This window comes from Lactuca serriola, chromosome 7, assembly GCF_051521515.1.
Source record: "Lactuca serriola cultivar US96UC23 chromosome 7, Lser_US96UC23_V15, whole genome shotgun sequence".
In the NCBI taxonomy this organism is placed as follows: domain Eukaryota; kingdom Viridiplantae; phylum Streptophyta; class Magnoliopsida; order Asterales; family Asteraceae; genus Lactuca; species Lactuca serriola.
The window spans coordinates 155,935,695-155,957,710 of record NC_136414.1 but is presented as its reverse complement, the minus strand read 5'-3'; positions in this window follow the sequence as shown (position 1 = coordinate 155,957,710).

Here is a 22,016-nt window from a genome sequence, read left to right as displayed (position 1 = left end):
AGTCCCAGACTAATTTGTGAAGAATTTTTAAAACTCAAGGGTTAAAAGTGTACATTTGAGACGTGAATTGAAAAGAAGTGAAGGCTTAAGGGTTTATTGGTAATTTTGGGATCTATTACGAAAGATTTTATGGAGTCAGGGGCTAAAAGTGTAAGTGTTGGACTCAAATTGAGAATAAATTGTGGAGGAGGGGCTTTTAGTAACTTTTGGGATTATTTTGAAAAGAATTTAGGAGCTGGGGTCTAATGTGTAAATAAAGGAGCAAGATTGAAAGGAATAAGCGAAGGGAGGGCTGGAAGTGTATTTTATGGAAAGTTGAAAGAAACCAGGGTATAAATGCCCATCACTCTTCGGGAACCCTAACCCTAGGAGCCTTAGCAACCACAACCCCCCCTTTTATCCCCTATGTCAATCACCACCTTTCCCCTATGGACTCCCGTTGCCGCACCATCATCATCATGGAGGTCAGAAGCCACCAACGGCCACCATCTGTCGGCAAGAGTGTGACCGCCACTGTTCCATCGCCTCTCCGTGTTTCCTTGTTCTTCCGCTTTCTTCTACCGCCACCTAATGTGTCATTAGAGCACCGACGACCGCTACACTGCCATGGAGGGTCGCCTTTGTGATGTTGCTTCTGGAGAATCGTCGAGTCTGAGAAAGCTAATGGTGTTCGTCACTGTGCAAGCCGGTGGTGGGTGTTGGTCATCGTCCACTACCCGTGATGGTTTAGTCGGGAAGTTTCAGCCTCTAGATCGTGATTACGTGTGAGTGTGTGTGTGTGTGTGTATCTTCGGCTAGGAAGCAAGAGAACCACCGCCACCACCTCGTGGTGATGGCTGTCACCGCAAAAAGTTGCCATTAGCTGCTGCCATTGCTCTCTCCTGTCGCCACCAGGAGGGCGGCTAGATCCGGTTGCAAGATTATAGCTTGGGGTGTGTATTCTTTTTTCCGTTGAGTTTGAATGATGTGTTTTAAGTGGCCGAAAAAGTCATCGCCGCCACGAGCTACCACCGGCCGCCACTAGGGTGGCCATGTGTGTATATATCTAGCATCATAGTGTGTGTTTATTTTGGAGATTTACATTGTAATTGTAAAAATTAATTAATTAATGGAAAGAAATGGAAAACCACCACCTTAGGGTGGTGGCCGCTGCCGTGAGCCACCATTGACCACCACTACCCGAGGTGGTAGTGGATGGTGCCCCGCTAGCAAAGCCTAATTGCCCTAGCAAAACCCTAATGGGCTTAAAGATTTATTTTAGGCCTTTTGGGCCATGTTTGGGTGAAAACCCTAATTAGGGTTTAGAAAACCCTAATCTTGAGTAATTGGACCTTAGACTTATTTGGGCCCACATTTGGGCCGTTGGAAATGGAATTATGTATGAAGCCCAAATCACTCCATATAACTTATCTAGTAGAGTAAAGGACTTAATGGATTAAGTCCTTAATGGGTTAAGTAACAAACACTTAACCCTAATTATCATTTTATGTGAAACCCTAATTTCACTTGGGATTTGTGTTGGGTCATCCAAGAATAATCAAATGGACTAGAGTGATTAGTGGGGCTCTAGGGTAAGGCCCATACGAAGGATTGGGCCCAATTTGGAAAATTGGGCCATAGATGGGCTATAGTTTGGGCCTAGATGGTTGTATGATATTGGGCCCTTAGAATAAGACATGATTGGACTGGACTGAACAATTGGGCCTTAAGGGAAGTCCATGTAGAGATTTGGGCCCCATTTGGAAAATTGGGTCGTATATTGGGCTTTGAGCCATAGTTGGACTTTTAGGCCTTTGGATTGGGCCTTGGGCTTGAGTCAAGCTAGGTTTGGGGTAAAGTAGTCTTTTACCCCAAGCATGGATTTATGGATATGTGTTAGAACCCAATTATTAATTGGGTGTTATTTTGATGTTGACAGATTCAGAACTCTGTCATCCAGCAACTAGGGTTTTGTCAGCAGGACTTCGGCAGTGTGAGGTGAGTTTTCCTTCCAGTAGGAACGGGTCTACGGCCACAATGTCGGTTCGTTTAGATGGCAGTAGTTCCGGATTGCGGTTCGATGTCGGGGTGGTCCCGAGAAGTAGTTCAGTATGCTTGATGTCTTTGTGATTCAGGCATGTCTATGTGTTATATGTTCCGGACTGCGGTCTGATGTAGTATGCACTATATGTGTTATTGTTATATGTTCTGATGTTATGATTATGTTATGCTATGTTCAGTCAATTCCGGACTTCGGTCCGATGCAGTGGGCAAGGCCCTAGTTAGTTCCGGACTTCGGTCCGATGCAGTGGGCGAGGCACTAGTTAGTTCCGGACTTCGGTCCGATGCAGTGGGCGAGGCCCTAGTTAGTTCCGGACTTCAGTCCGATGCAGTGGGCGAGGCCATAGTCAGTTTCAGACTTCGGTCCGATGCAGTTGGCGAGGCCCTAGTTAGTTTCGGACTTCGGTCCGATGCAGTGGGCGATGCCCTAGACAGTTCCAGACTTTGGTCTGATGCAGTGGGCAAGGCCCAGTATGTGCTTTATATGTTATTGTATGGTATGGGTAAGTTTGGGGGAGCTCACTAAGCTTCGTGCTTACAGATTCAGTTTTGGTTTCAGGTACTCAGTTTTCAAAAGAGGAGCTCGGGAAGATTGCAGTGCACACACCATCTGTTCAGCCTGTGATGTTTATACTCTTATATTTTGACGATTGTTACGATATTTTGAGATACACTGTTTATGAATTTTATATGATGTCTCGCTGACTATGGTTTTATTATTAAATTAAAACGAAATTTTTTGATTGTATTTTTGGGATGTTACAATTGAAGTTGTATCTATTGAATGTTATTGTTTCATTAAGTCATTAAAGTAAATGAAAATTCATGTTTATAAGAATGGATTATTTGTCTTCAAAATTTTAACAAAATTCATTTAGTATTTTTAATATTTAAACTCTTTAATAATTAATACCCTTTAGTTTCCAAAAGCATTAATTATCAAAGTCTATGATCCAAGTTGCAAAATAAATGAATGGTTAGATATCCTTTATCACATCCATTTGAACCCAACTCGATAGATATCGATTATCAATTATATCTAACTATATATTGGCCTCCATCTTCATCTTGTTACATATTTTATAAAATAAATCTAGTCTAAAACTAATCTACTACATAAAAATAACAAGAATAAAAACTAGTTACTTTTATTACAAACTTTATAAATAAAAGAATATTACAAACCATTTTCAACCAAATAACACAAAAAATAACACAAATGATCCAAGGCTTGTTTATGCATTCTAAAATACATATAAAGATAAAACCACCTTTGTTTTTCTAAGGCAACTTTAAGTGACAAAAAATGCATGTAAATTTTTGTCATTTAAAATAATAATTAAGAAGTTGTCAAAAAAATATGTATGAACTTATTTTTATACAAAAACAAGTTATCCATATTCTCCAAAAACTAAGATTTTCAAAAATCAAAAAATCTAACCAAACTTGCCAGATTGCTCTTAATACTAGTTGTTGGGTTTTATTTAAAAAACAGTTTCATTAACTAGATAAATTGGAAAACAAAAGACTTGATTTTTCGAAAATAACATAAGCTAATTTATATCCGCCAGGTATCATCTTGAAAGCTATAGAAAGGTTAAAACATCAACAAAAGAATCGATGAAGAAATAACAACCATTGTAGTTCTGTAGGTCCTCTTGGGAGGCTAGGAAGTTGATGGAGAATGTGGAACCCTTAAGACACCAACATGAATCCAACTTGATGTAGATGTTAGTCAAAACTCTTAAGTTTTAAGTCCATATCCAAATATGACTTAAAGAGAGCAAAATGTAAAGAAGTAATCTTTTAACACTCTTTTGCAAGAGAGAATATGAGAGAGTATGAGGGAGCTATGGTTTTCGTGTGTAAAAAATGAATGAATGAAAGAAAATATTTTTAGCTTCTCATGTTTACAGAAAAATAGAAAGAACAAATAGAACAAATTCTAAACATTGCAAACCTATTACTTTTCTTCAATATTTCTTTCACAATCCTTCAATAGATCACGTATGCAACTCTTCTGCCTTCTAGGACGAAATAAAGGGTTGTTTTTTATAACTAAGAAAGTTTCTTTTTAGCACATTTTTCTAAGATGTGAAAATCATGTATTTATAGGAAAATAAACTTAGTGGCACTAAGCCTTCGTCTTTGCAGCGCTAACCGTTATCAGTATCGAATATTCCCGAAGGAAAGGTTATCTTCGTGTCACTAATTATCTTTTTTCGCGGCGCTAACCCCGTCTTTTATGGCATCTTCAAAATTCTTCATTATCTAATCGATATTTAGCTTTATTTTCCTTCTAGTGTTATCTCCAGATTTTTACTCCATTTATAAAATACGAACGTTTTTAAATCATATTTATCTTTATTTTAAAATTATTCATTTAAAATACTAATATAATAAACCATATTTTATGACTAATTTTAGCAATATCAACACGTCTCATATGTGATACCGAAGTCCTGAAAAGGTTCCAAATGTCCAACATGAAGATGTATGATTGAACCACGAATCCTGAAGAGCATGTAGCCCAATACATGGAACATATGGAGATTGACCCAATCCCTCAGCATCTTTAAGGACGTTTGTCTATGCAAGAGTTTTAGTTCAACCGTTACAGGATATGTACTAAAGTGGGTTTAAACGTTCCTCCTTAGTCTGTTACTTCATTCTCACATCTCATTAACTTGTTTAATAACCAATTTTCTTCTAGTAGAACCTTTGAATATAATGGATTAATGGGCCTCGATTCTGCAGGCGGGACACGAAACTGTAACGTAATACACCAGATCGCAGTCAAGATTATGAAAGTCATTGCCAAAACCTCAAGCGAGTTAGCCTCATTTGCAGTTTATAAAAACTGAATATGTTGTTTAAAATATTCTTCTTATCTTATTCATCAAGAAAACCCGAAGGGGCTATATATACAATACGTGAATGAGGAGTAAAACAATTTACAGCAATTAACAGCTAAATACAATCAATAAAATAGGAAACTAAGAGATATATATGAAGAATCATAAAGGACAAGGATAAAGCCGATTCCCTTTACTCCCCCTCAAGTTGGAGCGTGAAGATTACGAACGCCCAACTTGCCAAGTAGATAACGAAATTACTTGGCACCAAGTGGTTTAGTAAAAATGTCAGCAACCTGCTCAGTGGTTCTGATGGAACATGTCTTAATTTATTGAGAGTCAATGCGTTCACGTACAAAATAACAATCCATTTCGACGTGTTTTGTACGTTCATGGTAGACAGGATTGTTGGCAATGTGGCGAGCAGCTTGATTGTCACAATAAAGAGAAGTGGGACCAGTTTGAGACACACCTAGTTCGTGCAGCAACCATCTTAACCATAAGATTTCACTTACACAAGAGGCCATAGCACGGTATTCAGATTCAGCGGATGACCGGGAGACGACAGACTGTTTCTTTGTTTTCCAGGAAATAGGTGCATCACCAAGAGTGATAAAGTACTCGGTTTTGGAGCGTCAAGTCAAGGAACACCCAAGCCAATCAGAATCACAAAAGGCTTTGAGTGTCAAGTTACCAGTGGAGGGCAGAAAAATACCTTGACCTGGTGTGGCCTTGAGATAACGAAGGATTCTGACGGCTGCATCAAAGTGTAGTTGACGAGGAGACGAAACAAACTGGCTCAGGGTGTTCACAGCAAGAGTAATATCTGGGCGAGTAACTTGTAAGTATAGGAGTCTCCCTATAAGCCGGCGAAATTGGCTTGCATCTGCAAAGGGTGTGTCATCTGCATTGTCAAGATGTAGATTTTGTTCCATTGGAAATGCACTAGGCCGACATCCTTGAAGACCACAATCCGCTAAAATGTCTAACGTATACTTTCGTTGGCTAAGAACCAACCCATCTGGAGTTCTGGTTGCCTCAATTCCAAGGAAAAACTTTAACGAACCCAAGTCCTTTATGCTAAAATGTTTATGTAGATATGCCTTTGTTTTGTTAATACAATCGATGTCATTTCCGAGAAGAATAACATCATCGACATATATAAGAGCAGCCACGTAAGTAGTTTGTGTTTGGAAGATGAAAAGAGAATGATCAGCTTTGGAGTGTCGGAAGCCAACGTTTAACAACGCATCAGTGAACTTTTTATACCAATTACGAGAGGCTTGTCGTAATCCATACAAGGATTTTTGTAGTTTGTAGACTCGCTTGTCACCATCTTTAGCAAAACCTTGTGGAATTTTCATGTATACCTCTTCGTCCAAATTACCATGTAGAAAAGCATTGTTAACGTCTAATTGATGGATTATCCATTTTCGTTGAACAGCAACAGCCAATATCGTTCTGACAGTCACAAGCTTAGCAACGGGTGCAAATGTCTCATGAAAATCCACCCCTTCGATCTGGGTGAAACCTTTAGCCACCAATCGCGCTTTATATCGTTCAATTTCTCCATTGGGCATGTATTTTATTTTATAAACCCATTTTGAGTCAATGGCTTTCTTTCCAGACGGAAGATCCGTCAAGATCCAAGTATTGTTGGTTTCAAGTGCTTGAATTTCATTTTTCATGGCTTCTCGCCACTTGATGTCTTTGACAGCATGAGAGAAGTTTTTGGGCTCATCGTGCGTTGAGATGGCAGTCAAAAAAGCTTTGTGTGTGTTAGAGAAATTTTTATATGATATAAAATGAGATAAGGGGTGTACCGTTGAGGATGCCGAATTGATGCCGGGAAGAGAATGATCTAAGGAAGGTGGAAATTGCACTTCGTAATCTCCAAATCGTTGAGGAAGATTTCGAACACGTTCCGGTCGATGTTGTTGTGTTGGGATGGTAGTAGAATGAGAATCTTGTGGTGAGCTTCTCTCAGTAGGAGTTTGACCAAGGTCATCTTCTTGATTTTCTGTTTCTGTGGGTGATGCATAATCAATACTAGACTCCAATGGCTCAATACTTATTTTTGGATTAGGCGGTTGATCGTAATCAGCTAGTGTTAGCCAAGGATCGGGGCTGGAAGAACCATTATTGGTTTCCAGATGTGTCATGAAAAGGGTATTGACACTCTACAAATTTGACATCTCTTGAAACACACAAAAAAAATTCTTTTAAATCATAGACACGATAACCCTTTTGCCTTGGTGGATAGCCAAGAAAAACGCAGGGCCTCCCCCGTTCTTCAAATTTATCTTTTGACGCTTTGTTCTCTTTCATATAAACCAAGCACCCGAAAACTCTCATATGATCATAAGTTGGTTTTCGATCAAATAAGAGTTCATATGGTGTCTTGTTCTTCAGTACTTTGGATGGCAATCTGTTTATGATGTAGGTGGCTGTTAACACGCATTCTCCCCAAAACTTTATTGGCAGGTTTGCTTCAAACCGTAAGGCTCGTGCTACTTCCAACAAATGTCTATGCTTTCTCTCAAGTACCCCATTTTGTTGAGGTGTGTGTATGCAAGATGTTTCATGAATGATTCCATTATCTTCATAAAATTGTACCATTTGATTGGAGACAAAGTCCCCTCCATTGTCACTACGGATTTTCTTGACTTGCTTCCCAAATTGAGTTTTTATCATTTTACAAAAAACTATCATACTATTGCTTGCATCAAATTTGTTTTTGATCAAATATACCCATGTGCATCTACTAAAATCATCAACGATTGTCAAAAAATAATGAGCACCAGAAGTAGAGGGTACACGATAACCTCCCCAAATATCACAATGTATAAGATCAAAACATGCAGTAGTTTTTATAGAACTATCTAAAAAAGGAAGTCGAGTTTGCTTCGCTTTTACACAAGAATCACAATGTTCAACATTAACTGTTTTTCCTATGGAACTAATGTGTTGAAGTTTATTGTTGGATGCATGCCCTAACCTTCTGTGCCAAACATTTGAATCAAACTTTGCCGTCATTACTGCAATTCTTTTGTCCTTTCCTTCCAGTTGATATAGACCATTCTCACATCTCCCCGTGCCAATCAGCTTCCTCGAATGTAAGTCCTGTATGAGGCAGAAATCAAGAAAAAACGTCACAAAGCAATTGAAATTTTTCGTAAATTTGCTGACAGAAAGAAGATTGCATCTAAAGTCTGGAATATATAAAACACGATCAATTCTTGTGTCATTAGGAAGACATGCAGTCCCAATTCCTTGAACTGGAACATCATCACCGTTTGGTATGCTAACATGAACTTCTTGGTTAGACCTTTTAATACTTGAGAGAACGGATTTGTTGCATGCAATATTTTTGGTAGCACCTGAGTCAATGATCCAAGGGGTATTAAAATTATACTTACCAGCCATGTTGGCTTCCAGTTTCATTGTGGATTCACTCAATTGCTTAATTAATTTTGAGTATTGTTCAAAATTAAGTCCAGGTATCGGGCTAGACTCAACTTTGACATTGGCTGCCTTTGGTTTTGGTTTGACAGGTTTTCTTTGGTCTCCTGTTTGCTTTCGGTTGCGAGAATCCCACCATTCTGGGTATCCAATCTTTTCAAAACACCCATCTATGGTATGTCCATTCTTTCCACAGTGTTTACATTTCAGGCCTTCACGGGTGTTGAGTTGTCTTTCTGAATTCGTTTTGTCAGGTGCTTGGTTACGTACCTGATAGGTTGCAGCTTTGGTGATGTTTCTTCTTGAAGCAGATATGCTTCGTTGTTGCTCGTCTTCTGCTACAAGGTGGTATGTGGTTCCAAGACTCGGCATCGGTTTGGTGCTCAAGATTTGGGTCTTAATGGTTCCAAATACTTCGTCGAGTCCCATAAGAAATTCATAGACACGCTCTTTTTCTCTTGACTCAACGAGTCGTTTTCCAAGATCACATGTGCACTTACCACAAGTGCATCTTGTAATTGGTGAAACCATATGGATCTCATCCCAAATGGCTCTCAATTTAGTGAAATAAGTCGATATAGTAGTATTATCTTGTCTCAGCATCGTTAGTGCCCGTTTTAGTTCATACGCGCGAGGCGCACTCTCTTTTCCAAACCGCTCTTCAAGATCTTCCCAAACTTCTTGGGATGTGTTAGCATATTTAACACTATTTCGTATCTCAGCTGTCATCCACCCCCGTATTAGAGCATCACATCGTTCCCAAGCTCGTAGTTCCACGCCATCTTCTGTTGGTTTGATAAAGGTTCCATCAATGAAGCCCGATTTATTCTTTGCCAAGAGAAAGTCCTTCATCTCTCTTGCCCAATCGACATAGTTGTTGTCGCTGAGAACTTCATTGACATGAATCTGTCGAGGGTACTCGGTAGGATGGATGTAGAAGGGCGAAGCAGGATCCGATGATGGATTTTTGGTCGAAGAGCTGCTGCTGGGTGTTTCTCCTCCTGTCATGGTCGTTCAGCAGGTGAGGTATCCCTGCTCTGATACCATATAAAAACTGAATATGTTGTTTAAAATATTCTTCTTATCTTATTCATCAAGAAAACCCGAAGGGGCTATATATACAATACGTGAATGAGGAGTAAAACAATTGACAGCAATTAACAGCTAAATACAATCAATAAAATAGGAAACTAAGAGATATATATGAAGAATCATAAAGGATAAGGATAAAGCCGATTCCCTTTTACAGTTTGTATGGCTATTTCGAAAAAAAGTTCTTATTTTTTACTATTTTGTTAAAAGTATTTAGAAGATTTTGCTAAATTTGTAATTTTTTGTATTAACTGTTGTGTAATTTCCAAACTTTGTAGAGTGTTTTTGAGATATCTTATACTTTTGATTTGCACCAACATAAAACAATTTTTAGAAGCATAACTTAAATATCTCCATATCGAATCTCAAGCTTAGGTGCATATATATGATCTAGTGAAATTTCATTTAATTCTTTTGAAAGTTAATTAAACATCAAAGTGCAAAAACATCAAAATACAAATCTTAATAAGCAAATAAATATTTTCCCGAAATTACCAATTACAATCTTGAATGATAGAACGGACATATCAACCTTGTGGTAGCATTGGACCACTCATGACTCATATATCATTTATTATTTTATTTATGGTGTTGAAATTGTAGTTGATACACTAAAAGTTGTTGCAATCACTAGTTTTAAAACTCTCCCACCATCTTCATGGAATTAATATCAAAGCAATTGTTTTTAAAAACAGTCAGTTAAGCTTGTTATAAATAATATTGTTCCCCATTCAATATTTGTTGGTTGAAAGTTTTCTTCTTTTACTCTCGTCTTGACACCGTGTTATAAATAATGAATTCTCGTAGGAAAATTGTCAATGTTATACTTCATATAATACTATAATAGCACACTTTAGATCTCATGTAAAACATTTTTAACTTATTGTTAATAAGTGTAATATTTGTTGAAAATCATCGTGGACATGTTCATGGAAATAAAAGTTTCACTTTGAGCGTGTTTTAATTTAATTAGGACGATGACATGGAGATGGTCTTGACATATATTTTATGTTTATTTTCTAAACCACATGTGCAATTTTAAAGTTCACTTTTTTTTTTAGTAAATTACTAAAATCATCTTATGGTTTGATCAAAATTATATGTGTGGTCCCTAACTTTTTTTTTTCACTCGGATCGTCCCTACGATTTGATTTCGTTGCATTTTTCGTCCCTATAGTTTGGTCAAAATAGCACGTTTGGTCCCTAATTTTATATATGTAAAGGACGAAAAATGCAACAAAATCAAACCACAAGGACAATCCGAGTGCAAAAGGAAAGTTAGGGACCAAACGTGAAATTTTGACCAAACCATAGGAAAGATTTCTGTAATTTACTCTTTTTTTTAAGTTCGTTTATTTGTGGTTGTTTATGTTCGTTTAGCACCTTAAAGTCTAAACAAACGAACACGAAAAAAATAATTTGTTAAACGAACGAATATGAAAAAGAAATTTCGATTGTTTATCAGCTTCTGTTTGTTCATTTGTTCAATTAACTTAAACTAACCAGATTGAACAAACCATTTATGAAATGTTTTACCTATAAATTCTTTATATAGTCAAGCACAAAATATATATTGCAACACCGAAATCAGATGAAGCAAGATATTATCGACCATACATAGTTAACTATCATGCCGATAATCGATGTACACATAAGTATGCATGCAGTACATCTCCATACCAAACCCCATACAGCCATACGCAAAAAAATAAAATAAGGAGACCGAGTGAGCCAAAAAATGAGAAATGGGCAAGAATCTTGCATGTGGGTATGCATGAAATCCACATATATTTTAGGGGCATTGGATTCCTAAGGAATGGGATAGATGGTGACGTGGGCATGGCCAGATTGATTGGTTTTAACTTACACTATTTTCTTTACACGTACACCCATGTTGTGCATCAAACTCCCTAAAATCAAGGGTAGCTCTTCGTCTTTTGATAATTTTGTTACATAAATATATAATGTACATAAAGACAATCTCTAAAACATGAGTTTTCTCCCATTTTTATGGACCTTTAAAAGACAAAAACATATTTGGTTGCCTAAAATTCTAAAAAAATTGGTTAATTTGCTACTATAAACAAATGCCAGATTTTCAAGTAATCGACTTACACCGTGCAAGGTAATTCTCATAAAAGGGAAGTGATCAAGTGAATGTGTACAATATGAATATTTGTGTAATGTTACAAAGCTATTAAAAACTAGGGGATAGACTCGTATCTTGAAAATAATTTGTTTAATTGTCCTTTTAATTTACTAGTTACATATTACACTTTTGTACGTGCAGTTCTACTACATTTTAGCAGACCTTTTTACTATTTAAGTATTTATAGTTAAACCAACAAACGGTAAATAGTATCTTATTTTTACGATTGTTATATTCAAATGAGTGTTTGTCTTAATTTTAAATTAACCTTACATTACAATAATGATTGTAGTCTACCATCTGTAACTTCGTCTCACAAAATATATGTTCGGTGCAAAAAGTCGTTCACTAGAGGAATATATCTGGAATCTGAAACAAAAATATGCGGTTATAACCTTCTTTAAATTATGTTCGATGCACAAGTCACAACAAATATTCAATTAATGCAAAATACTGTCAAGGAAACAAAGGTGGTGATATGTTGATGTAACGTTCTCCTGAGTTAGGTTATATGCACTTGGCATAACATATGTTTGGAGCATAGGGTGTAACATATGTTCAATGATCAGGGCATAACATATGTGCAGAAAACATTTATTTGACTCTGTTAGTATTAGTCAGTCACTAACTCCGTTAGTATTAGTCGTTAGAGACTGAATTTGTAAAGGCATTTTCGTCTTTTCAAATATAAATGGACTGAATTCGTGTCATTTGGTACACAGAGACAATTTTTGTAAATTTTCTTAAAATAATATAAATGCTAGACAATGAATGAGATGAAGATTTAAACTTGGGACGTATCCCCCTCTCCATAATCAGCCAAAGCTCTAACCAATTAGGTTAGGCCCAAACTTGTATATTTCCGAAGGGAAACTACAATAAAGACCTTATATATTGGTCTCATAATCGATTTAGTCTTTATATTTTTTTTTACCCAATTAAGTCTTAAATACCGGTAATCGTATTCAATTTAACCCTTTAACCAGGTCAACAGGTCATCCAACTTTCAAAAATTACATTTTTGGCCTAGATTTCAAAATTTATTACAAATTTGGTCCAAAATTTACACTTTTGGCCCAGATTTTAAATTTTTTTACAAATTTGGTTCAAAATTTACCCTTTTTGTCCAAATTTTAGAATTTTATTATGAATTCATCCTAACTTTAGCTTTTATTACAACTTTTTTTCTCAAAAAATTGTTTCTAATATGTTTTTTTTTTATAAACTCATATTTATACAAAAAAAACATATATTCACATAAAAATCTTATTTTTTCTATCTAAAACTTTTTTTTAAAAGTTTTTGTATATGAAATATCTACTTATAAAAATAGGTTTGTATTATTTGTGTGACTTCTCTTAAAAAAATCAATTAAGAAATTAAAAGTAACCCTAAATTATACTGTCAAATTATAGTTTGTCAAAAACTAGTTACACTCATTTTAATATTATTTATTTGTTCTTTAATCACATTTATAGGAGAAATAATGTCAGTTCTTAATTGTAGTTCATAAAAAAACCATTTTATTAAAAAAAATTGACATCATGTTTTTGAATAGGTTGTGATACTTTTCTTGTGAAGCTCAACTCAAGCATGTTTCAGGTGTTTGAGTAATTTTTTTAACCAAACTCATGTGTAAATTCTTTAGAACTTTAGTTAAAGTATTCTATTGTGTTATTGATAGTTATAATATTTTATATATTTATGTTGCTATTGTATTTTTGGTCATTTCTCACTCTCCTAAAAACATGTTTTTCGATAACCGGTATTCCATATAACACACATTAAAATATAAAGGAAATACATGATTATAAATAATCCAAGTAAGAAGAGGTTGATCGGCAATAAAAAAAATCACAACCTAGATCGGACACGTGCCATGAATGGATATGTTTTATTTAGGTAATATATTTATTAAAAAGTTATAAAAATATATCAAAGTTATGATTTTAACTTTTTTCTTAAAAAAATTCTTACGAATAAAATATAATATTATTATACTATATATCTTTTTTAAACTTTCATATATATAATGTACTAGTTTAAACTTTCATATAAATGTGATTAAAGAACAAACAATCCAAACCTGTTTTTTATAATTTAAGGTTGCTTTTAATTTTTTAATTGATTTTTTAAGAGATATCACACAGATAATCCAAACCTATTTTTATAACTAGATATTTTATATACAAAAAACTTTTTAAAAAACGTTTTTATATAGAAAAAATAAGATTTTTATGTGAAACTATATTTTTTTGTATAAATATGAGTTTATAAAGAAAAAACATATTAGAAACAAATTTTTGAGAAAAAAAAAAAGTTGTAAAAAAAACTAAATTTAGGATGAATTTATAATAAAATTCTAAAATTTGGGCAAAAAGGGTAAATTTTGTACCAAATTTGTAAAAGAATTAAAATCTGGACCAAAAGTGTAAATTTTGGACCAAATTTGTAATAAATTTTGAGATCATGGCCAAAAATATAATTTTTGAAAGTTAGATGACCCGTTGACCGAGTCAAATGGTTAAATTGAATACGATTATCAGTATTTGAACTTAATTGAATAAAAAAAATATATAAGGACTACATCGATTATGATGTCAATATGTAGGGACTTTATTGCAGTTTTTCCATTTCCGAAAACTAATTAATATTATCTAAAATCGTAAATACATTAATAATAAAAAAAAACAAAACAAACATATTTTTACAAAAAGACTTTTTTTAGTATAACAAAAAATATATTTTTAGTGTATTGTAAAAAAAATTACAAACAATTTATTTGTTTTTTTACGTATTTGTTTTACATAAAACATCATTTTTTTATATATTTAAAAAATATGTTTTCGCATAATATGTTATTATATTGTTATGATTCTAAAACATATTTTTACGTTTTCATATAAAAATAAGTTTTTTTTTCTTTCACATAGAAAAAAAGTTTTTTTTACGTATTTATTTTATGTAAAATATTTTTTTATATATTTAAAAAATATGTTTTCGTATAAAATGTTATTACATTATTATAATCCGAAAATATACTTTTAAATAAATAAAAAAGCGTAGTAACATATTATATAAAAACGTAATCCTTAAAAAAACATAAAAAAGTTTTTTTTATATATTTATTTTATGTGAAGTATGTTTTTTATGTATTTAAAAAATACATTTCCGTATAATACAATATTATGTTATTATAATCCTAAAATATACTTTTATGTTATCTTCAAGTCTTTATTGATTTAAAGCGGATATGCAAGTATATTTTTTTTTACATAAAAACGTTAACTTGATAATATATTATACGAAAAACGTTAATGTGATAACATATTATACGAAAATGTAAAAAAAAATATTTGCATATTCGATTTAAATCAACTAAAGACGTTAAGATAACGTAAAAGTGTATTTCAGAATTATAACAACGTAATAATGTATTATTCGGAAATATATTTTTTAAATACATACAAAACATACTTCACATAAAATAAATGTATACAAAAAACTTTTTATCGTTTTTTTAGGATTATGTTTTTGTATAATATGTTATTATGTTTTTTTTATGTATTTAAAAGTATATTTTCATATTACAACAATGTAATAACATTTTATACGAAAACGTATTCTTTAAATATATAAAATAAACATATTTTACATAAAATAAATACGTAAAAAAAATTCTATGTGAAAGAAAAAAACTTACTTTATTTGAAAACGTAAAAATATGTTTTAAGATCATAGCAATGTAATAACATTTTATACGAAAACTTATTTTTTAAATTTATAAAAAACGTATTTCACGTGAAATAAATACGTAAAAAAAACTTTTTTTTTCTACATGAAAGAAAAAAAAAACTTGTTTTTATATGAAAACGTTAAAACATGATTTATGATAATAACAATGTAATAACATATTATATTAAAACGTATTTTTTAAAATACATAAAAAAAGTATATTTTACGTAAAACAAATACATAAAAAAATAAATAAATTGTTTGTAAAAAATATATTTTTTACAATACGCTAAAAATATATTTTGTTTTATTAAAAAAAGTTTTTTTGTTTTTTTTTATTTTAAAAATATGTTTTTTTATTTTATTATTATTAATGTATTTACGATTTTAGATAATATTAATTAACTTTCGGAAATATAAAACAAGTTTGAGGCTAACTTAGTTAGTTATAGCTTTGCTGATTAGGGAGAGAGGGGAGAGGTCTTAAGTTCGAATCCTCCTCCTCTCATTTTCTAGCATTGATATTATTTTAAGACAAATTACAAAAATGGTCCTTATGGTTTATCAAATGCCACGAATTCAGTCCTTTTATATTTGAAAAGACGAAAATATTCTTACAAATTTAGTCCTTAACGGCTGAATATTAATGAAGTTAGTAAAAATGGCCATTCATGCAAGTTTTGCAAACCACAATGACCATTTACATAAAAAAAATTAGTAGGGACTGATATTGTTACTTTTGGCAAACATAGGGACCATTTTTATAATTTTGTCCATTTATGTTTATGCCACGAAGTTAAAGTTTAGTGTTACGGGTCAACTTGCACTTGACTTTGTCGTTGAATATGTTCGATGTGGAGCTGGACAATCATTGTTAAGCTCCTTCAAACATGAAGTTGTATTGTATTATTGATTCAAATAGCAACACCACGTCTAATCCATAAAACTTTGATTTATACATTCATATTAAAAAGTGATACATTATAAATTATGGTAAACTCCATAAAAGTCTGTATGTTTTAACTTTATAATTAGTCTTTATATGTTTTTCTTATTCAATTAAATCTCAAAAACTGTAAATTGTATTCAGTTTGACCATGTTACCAGGTCAACAGGTCATCCATTTTCAAAAATTATACTTTTGGAAAGATTTTAAATTTTGTTACAAATTTGGTCCAAAATTTATACTTTTGGTGTGTTTTGGTCAAAAATTAATCAAGTTTAATTCGACCAAATTATATGAGAGGTTGTTGAGTTAGTGCAATATAAGTGTAAAATAATGATCAAAGTGAGATAAGTGAGTTACAAGGAAAGCCCTTAATTCTTTATAGGATCTTCGACATAAAACATTGGGAGGTGATAATGATCACCTGCCTTGAAGTGTTTTATTGATTTAAATCTAAGATTGCAAAGATGATGAAGGTAATACGAGTATAAGTGTCATGCTAGAGCTCATCGTGTCTGTAGTGTGCTATTTACAAGTGTTATTTATAGTCTAAGTTAATTAACGAGAAGCCCGATAATTCTGGGATCCTCCGGAATCAGCATATGAACGTTATTTGACTTGATATTCCGGGTCTTTTGCCTGGTTGAGATGACTCTTCATTGAGAATAAGTCATATGTTGACTAATTATACACATGTGAGAAAAATAAAGAAAATATAGTCGTTACAAGTGTTAACAAATATTAGGGGTAATAATTAGGAACCTGAGATATATTTAAGTATCCTAAGGCTTTAGAAATATTTAAGGATCCTGAATGTGATTATGGGATTCTTCCCCTAATAATTGCCCCCAAATTATACCTGTGAAATATTAAGGTTAGTTTTCCCATATTTAAAGGTATAATTTAAAAATAATAAATGAAAGAGATAAAAGATTTGAATTTTAAACCCTAATCGGATAGGGTTTATCCGCCCAATGTTAATCATCACGTAGTCAAATCGTACCCTCTCTTTTCTGCCATTAGGTTAAATAGGGTAATCCTCTTAACTTCTTTTACCTTCCCCAACACATCTCCGGACACCTTCACAGGTAATATCTTTCTCTTTTTTTTCTTTTGTTCTCTTCTTTTCTTTGATCATGGGCAAGAAGGCGACTCGTTCTCGCGCCAACATTACTGCTCCTCCTGAGAATGATTTTGTTGAACAAGGCATTTTGGCTTATGATAAGGTATGCTCCTTCAATGACGAGGACATGCAGTCCCTTAAGTCCAATGGAGCTTTTCCCTCCGATGATCTTTAGGTGAAACATCCCCAAAAATGCGATCCAAAATTTTCGTTTTTAATTATTAAGAAAACCATAGTCATCATTATATAAAAATTATAAATGTAATATCTTAGAATATCATGGCAAAACACTTTATCCAAATCATAATCATAATATCAGAGTGAATCCTCCCATGCTAAAAACTGTGGTGTGTGCCATGCAGTCATCCCGAGCTCTTCCCCTTACTAGCGGAAATACCTGAAACCAAAACTGAAAACTTTAAGCACGAAGCTTAGTGAGTCTCCCCAAACTACCACATACCATACAGATAATCACATAATCGCATATAACATACATTGGACCCCACCCTGCTACCTCAAGCGTTGTCCGGCATCGGGCCCCGCCCGACATCAGACCATATCTGGCATCGGGCCCCGCCCAACATCGAGCAAAGCTCGTCATACATACGAGCATAAATACCTAATACACACAACACAAGCATAACCAGTTAACTATAATATATACACATTTCTCGGGCCCCGCCCAGCATCGGACCGTAGTTTGGAAACATACAAATACATATACATGCAAGAATCACAAAGACATCAAGCATACTAACATTCTTCGGGTACCGCCCCGACATTGGATCAAAATCTGAAAAACATATAAACCTACATCAGGCCCCACCCGACATCGGACCGTAATCTGGGACATACTATCATACTTAAATGGGTCGGCCTTGGTGTCTTCGACCCGTTCCTACTGGAGGAAAACTCACCTAGTAAGCTGGCTGTGAAGTCTCTCGTGAGGAATCTCTGATGGTTGCTCTAACGACTCCCTGGCTATCATTATCACAATAACACTTAGTCAAAATCTGATAATCCTTCTTAGGGTAAAATGACCATTTTACCCCTGGTCAAAGTCAGCATGTTGGTCAAAGTCAACGTCCTGGGTTGACCCAACTCGCCGAGTTCTATGAATCTAAAACCCTAAAATCGTGATCCAACTCGTCGAGTCATCTCCTGACTCGCCGAGTTCCCTGGCTACTCATTGTCGTGATTTGGCTAATTAACTTGTCGAGTCCCTTCACATACTCGTCGAGTTCTACCTTGTACAACATCGGGACAAAACGACTCAACTCATCGAGTCCCTCTTTGGACTCGCCGAATTCCTTAGTCTGTTTGGGTCATCTTAAAGGATTAAGCCCCTACTCTTAAGATCTAAGCTCCATACTTCATCTACATACTGGAAATCCCCTTTTAAGGGTAAAGTGTCCAACTTTACCCGTTATTAGTCCTTCTTAATGGGTTTAGCTAAATCCCTAGTTCTCTAGGACATAGATCTTGGTCCAAAAGCCATAATAGTCCAAACTAATAATACTAACATAGATCTAGGCCTTAGACATCATTTGAGCACGTAAAGCTCCTAACTTTCATTCCATGCATGGCCTTTTGGGGCTTAAAAGGCCATAATAACACCTTAAATCTTGCATGGGGCTTCCATGGTCATAAATTTTGCACCTTTATGCCATGAAACCCCTTCTAGACCCCATATTTGAAAGGTAGATCACTTGGGACGTCCATATCCCAAGGACTAAGTTTCTTGGACCCAAAACCCCATAAAGTGACAAAGAATAGATCTAACAAACTATTAGACAAGGTTGAGGCTTGCTTACCAGAAAATGAAGAGGACGAGATGTTGCTTCTGGATCTATAATCTTCTCCTGGAATCCTTTAGCTTCTTCTTCTTCTACAAGCTTCAAATCACCAAAATATCACTAAAAATGGCTCACAAACTCACACTTAGCTATAGGGTTTCATAGATTAGGGTTTGGGACTTGGAAGCTGGAAATGAGGCCATAAGTCGGGGATTAAGATGCTTAAATAGGGTGAAAAACCCTGAAATTCGCGTTTCATCCTGACAGCCCCTATTCGTCGAGTCGAGGCTTCTCAACTCGTCGATTAGGCGAGTTAAATCTCGCGTCCAATCTCATTTCTACTCGATGATTCTGGGGCTCCCAACTCGTCGAGTAGCTCTTCAAAAATGAATAAATTATAGTAAAAGGCATACTAGGAATCAAGCGTTAGACTTCATCCTCGAAGTCTGCTGTGTCGGGAAAAAACTCTAGGTAGTGCTCCCTCATCTCCTCCTCGGGCTCCTAAGTCCACTCTGAACCCTTGTGGTGCTGCCACTGCACCTTCACCAGCTCAACCCTCTTGTTCCCCATCTCCTTCGTCTTCTTGTAGAGAATAGCTACAGGTCTCTCGATGTATTTCAGGCTGTCATCAACCTGAATATCCTCTAGAGGCACAACCACTGATTCATCCACTAAGCACTTCCGCAGCTGAGAAACATGGAAGGTATTGTGGATATGGATGAGCTCTGCTGGAAGATCCAATCGGTACGCCACCTTGCCTACTCGGGCCATAACCCTGAAAGGAACGATGTACCTGGGGCCCAACTTGCCTCGCTTCCTGAACCGGATGACACCTTTCCAAGGTGACACCTTCAGGAGGACCATGTCGCCCACCTAAAACTCCAAGTCTCAACGCCGCTTATCGGCATAGCTCTTTTTCCGACGCTGAGCAGTCTGGAGCTTACTCCGGACATGTTAGATCCTTTCAGTAGTCTTGAGTACTACTTCAGTACTCCCCATGACTCCATGACTGACCTCACCCCAACAGATTGGGGTCCTACACTTCCTCCCATAGATCATCTCGAAGAGAGGTCGGTCTATGGTGGCGTGGTAGTTGTTGTTATACGAAAAAATTCCACTAACGGAAGATATGTATCCCAACTGCCACCAAAATACAGGACACATGCGCATAAAATGTCCTCAAGATTCTGTATCGTCCTCTCGCTCTGCCCATCCGTCTGAGGGTGGAAAGCAGTGATGAAGTGGAGACAAGTACCCATCTTGTCGTGAAACCACTTCCAAAATCTGGAAGTGAAACGGACATCTCGGTCTGACACCACCGAGACAGGCACTCCATGTTGTGCCACTATCTCACGCATGTAAATCTCGGCCAGCTTCTCAGCCGATATACTCTCCTGGATCAGGATAAAATGAGCACTCTTGGTCAACCGATCCATGATGACCTATATTCAATCTACTCTACGTGCGGTCCTAGGAAGCTTGGTGATGAAATCCATGGTGATATCCACCCATTTCCACATGGGAATATCCAACGGCTGAATCTTGTCGTGGGGTCGCTGGTGCTTGGCCTTGACCTTCCTAAAGATCAAGCACCTCTCCACATACCATGCTACGTCCCGCTTCATGCAGGGCCACCAGTAATCAGGGTGAAGATCTCGATACATCTTCGTCGCCCCGGGATGGATGGAGAACCTCGAATTATGGGCCTCATCCATCATAACCTGTCGTACTTTGCCCCAGTACGGAACCCAGACCCTCCCATGCAGGGTAAACAACCCACGACTTTCATGATCAAATGAGGCCACCGGCCTATGATCCGCTTGCACTTCCGGCGCTCCTTTTTCAGGACCTCAAACTACGCCTCTCTAATCTGCTCCAGAAATAGAGTAATCATTGTCATCCTCAGACATATATCTCGAATCAGAGCCGTCACTGCCTTGCGGCTCAGAGAATCGGCCACCACATTGGCCTTGCCCGGGTGGTAAAGGATCCCGCCGTCATAATCCTTCACCACATCTAACCACCAACACTGACTCATGTTCAGATTCAGCTGATCCATGAGGTACCTCAAACTCTTGTGTTCCGTGTAAATGGTACAACGGATCCCATAGAGTTAATGCCGCCAAATATTAAGGGCGAAAACCATATCCCCCAACTGTAAATCATGTGTCGGATAGTTAGCCTCGTGAGGCTTTAACTGTCTCGAAGCGTATAAAATCACATGACCCCTTTGCATCAGAACCGCTCCCATGCCTATGAACGAAGCGTCACAGTAAACCACAAAGTCATCGAATCCCTCTAGCAAAGTCAAGATCGGTGCCTCGTATAACCGGTGTATGAGAGTCTCGAAGGATGCCTGCTGCTCAGGCTCCCAGCGGAATGTCACCGACTTCTTGGTCAGTCGGGTCAAAGGAACAACAATCTTGGAGAAATCCTGGATGAATCTATGATAATAACCCGCTAAACCAAGAAAAATCCAAATCTCAGTTGGAGACCTAGGAACCTTGATGGGATTAAAACAACCTTTAATCTATGAAGATCGATTAGATCTTGAACAAGTATATGAATGTAAAAATAGTAAGAACGCAATAAAAAGAACAAGACAAGATTGAATCAAACGAGTCGAATGATTAAAACAAAATCCTCAGAAGAGCTCGATTAAGAACATCAACTGTAGAGGATTGGTAGGTTACAAGAACGATTAAAGAAACCTTGAAATTACTATCGTTAAGCTCTCTATCGTTATTCTCTAAAATCGTTAACCTAATATGCATGCAAGCATTAACTTATATACAATACATAAAAGGCTCTCGGTTGG